The 3602-nt window shown below is 48.8% G+C and overlaps 1 protein-coding gene across 1 annotated transcript in view; it reads right to left on the reverse strand.

The window, feature by feature from the left end:
• The window catches only part of rint1 (RAD50 interactor 1), a gene marked incomplete in the record, with an annotated part of 47234 nt that overhangs the window by 944 nt on the left and 42688 nt on the right, over positions 1–3602 (reverse strand).

Raw genomic sequence — 3602 nt, forward strand, 5'->3', positions numbered from 1 at the left:
AGGAGCATTAAGTGTAGAACCACTAGACTGAGGAACAGCTTCTACCCTGAGGCTGTTAGACTCATGAATCTCTAACCAGAATAATCACTGTGATGACACTTGATTTAGTGATATGTGACTTATCCATGCTGCTGTATTCCATCCATCCATCCATCCATCCATCCATCCATCCATTCATCCATTATCTTCCTCTTGTTCTAGATCAGGTCTCGGGGGCAGCATCTTGAGCAGGGGATCCAGACATCTCTCTCCACAGCCTCTTCCATCTCTTCTGGGAGGACTCCAAGGTGTTCCCAGGACAACTAAGAGACATAGTCTCTCCAGAGCGTCCTGGGTCTTCCCCGGGGTCTCCTCCCAGTAGGACATGCCCGAAGCGCCTCCATAGGGAGGTGCCCAGGGAGCATCCTTACCAGATGCCCGAACCTCCTCAACAAGCTCCTCTGGATGTGGAGGAGCAGTGGTTATTCTCTGAGTCTCTCCTGATAACTGAACTTCTCCCCCTGTCTCTGAGGGAGAGTCCAGCTCCTGCAGAGGAAACTCATTTCAACCTCCTGGATCCACAATCTCATTCATTCAGTCTCTACCAGAGTTCATGACCAGAGGTGAGGGGAGGAACGTAGACCGACCAGTAAACAGAGAGCTTTGTCTTACAGCTCAGCTCCCTCTTCACCACAACGGACCGGTACAGAGTCCACAATACTGCAGATGCTGCACTAATCAGTCTGTCAGTGTCACGCTCCATTCTTCCCTCACTCGTGAACAAAACCTTGAGATACTTGAACTCCTCCCCTTGAGGCAGAACCTCACCCTTGACCTGAAGAGAACAATCCACCCTTTTCCAGTTGAGGACCATGGCCTCAGATTTGAAGGTGCTGGTTCTCCTCCCAGCCACTTCACACTCGGCTGTGAAGCGCTCCAGTAAGAGCTGAAGATCACGGCACGATGACACCAACAGGACCACATCATCTGCAAAGAGCAGAGATGAATCCTGAGGCCACTGAACCGGAAACCCTCCACCCCCTGGCAGCACCAAGAAATTCTGTCCATAAAAGCTATGAACAGAATCGGTGACAATGGGCAGCCCTGGAGGTCCAACTCCCACCCTGAATTCAACGAGTCACGGTTCTTTATTTGTCGTTCACACCTCATGTGGTGGAACAAAATTGTGTACACAGGGTCCCAGTTACATCCAACAATAAAATGTAAAATAAAAACAGTAACAAGATCAAAGATAAGAAATAAGAAAAACGTTGATAAAAATACAAGTACTCGTAGAACAAAAACAATATGCCCAACAGCAGCACGAACATGAGTCTGTGTGAGCAGACGAGCACGAATGAACACAACATTAAACAGATCAGCAGCAACATGAAACAGATCAGCAGCAAAATGAAACAGATCAGCAGCAACATGATGTGATTTTTCACAGTGATTATTCTGGTTAGAGATTCTGGTAGAAGCTGTTCCTCAGTCTAGTGGTTCTACACTTAATGCTCCTGAAGGGGTCCAACTTACTGCCGGCAATGAGAACCAAACTCTCACACCGCTTGTATCGGGACTGAACAGCCCGTAACAACGGCCCCCAATCCCATACTCACGGAGCACCCCCCACGGTGTACCTCGAGGAACACAGTCCAATACCTTCTCCATGTCCACACAACACATGTAGACTGGATGGGTAAACTCCCATAACCCCTCGAGCACCCTAGCGAGGGTAAAGAGCTGATCTAGTGTTCCATGGCCAGGACAGGACCCACATTGTTCCTCCTGGATCTGAGGTTTGACCAACGATTGGACTCACTTCTCCAGTACCCTGAATGGACCTTACCAGGGAGGCTAAGGAGAGTGATGCCCCTATAATTGGAGCACAACCTCCAGTCCTCCATTTCGAAGAGGGGAACCACCACCCCAGTCTGCCAATCCAGTGGCACTGCCCCAGATGTCCACACAATGTTGCAAAAGCGTGTCAACCAAGACAGCCCCACAACATCCAGAGCCTTAAGGAAATCAGGTGAATCTCATCCGTGTATGGAGCCCTGCTGCCTCAGAGCTTTTTAATGCTGCAGTATTCATTCGTACCCATCTGCTCACACAGGCTCAGGTTCGGGCTGCTGTTGTTGCACCGTATTGTTTTACATTAGTGTTTAGCATATATCTTAGATCTTTTAGCTTACTGTTTGGCGTTCGTTTAGCATATATCTTAGAATCTTAGATCCTTCTATACCGTTTCTTTTTATACTTTTTTTTTGTATTTTTGGGTGTAACTGGGACTTTGAGTACATAATTTTGTTCTACCTCATGTACCACAAGTGATGCAAATGACAATAAAGAACGTTGAACTTGAAGACTTTAAAGCAAGACACATTAGCAGTCTGACAGTTTATTCATTAAACGGGGACCTCAGTAGCATGTGGAAGAACCATACGCAGCCACAACAGTCTGGCCCCTCCTCCTCATGCTCCTCACCAGCTGTGGGATGGACTCCCATTCTTCAGCCTGTATTTGAAGCAGACAGCCAGTGCGGTTGTGTTTGTCACTCTGGAACAAACAGCTGGTCCCACAGGTGCCCAATAATGCAGGAGTGCAGACAGGCCATTGAATCATATCCACTCCTGAATTCTGGAGGCAGATTCTGATAGTCCTGCTCTATAGGGGTGAGCATTGTCATCTTGAAGGATAGAGATCATCCCAGACTGGAGATTTGGGGTTGCTACTGGTTGCTGAATCTCATCTTGTGGGACGCCCACTTCCAAGCCTGTCCCTGACATCCCTCCATCTGTGGACCGTGGTCTTCAACTTGTGCATGGTCTTTAGAGCTCGCTCCAAATAATGCAGCATCTTGGTTGTAAGGAGCACCATTCATTCATTCATCCATCCATCCATCCATTTTCTTCCGCTTATCCGGGGTCGGGTCGCGGGGGTAGCAGCCTAAGTAGGGAGGCCCAGACTTCCCTCTCCCCAGCCACTTGGGCCAGCTCTTCCGGGGGAATCCCGAGGCGTTCCCAGGCCAGCCGAGAAACGTAGTCCCTCCAGCGTGTCCTGGGTCTTCCCCTGGGCCTCCTTCCGGTGGGACGTGTCCAGAACACGTCCCACCGGACGTGTCCATTCATTCAACCTTTATTTATACAGATAAATCACACTGAGCCTCCAAGACTCATTACAAGTGAGACCTGTCTGAAGCACTTCACCAGTTTGAAGTGGCTCATTGACACAGGTCCGATCCAGATCAGTCAAATGTGGCATAGCTGGAGCTGAGTGCTGAAGCACCTGGGACATCAGAAACTCAGAACTGTTTCTAATGGGTGGACCCTGCAGACTTACCTCTGCTGCTCAACCCACAGCGGCATGTTCTTAACAAATGTGGAGACTTTAAGGTGAAAGAAACTGTTTTTAACGGACGTATCACCAAAATAATCGTTAGGACAAAGAAATGATCAAACACATGTCCTTAATTCTTTTGAGACTTTTAGATGAATTATTTATCCATTGAGATCTGCGGGGACAGGGTCTGTGAGGACAGGGTCTGTGGGGACAGGGTCTGTAGGGACAGGGTCCGTAGGGACAGGGTCTGTGGGGACAGGGTCTGTGGGGATAGGGTCTGT

Source organism: Nematolebias whitei, chromosome 22, assembly GCF_014905685.2.
Source record: "Nematolebias whitei isolate Nwh7 chromosome 22, NemWhi1, whole genome shotgun sequence".
Classification (NCBI taxonomy): Eukaryota; Metazoa; Chordata; class Actinopteri; order Cyprinodontiformes; family Rivulidae; genus Nematolebias; species Nematolebias whitei.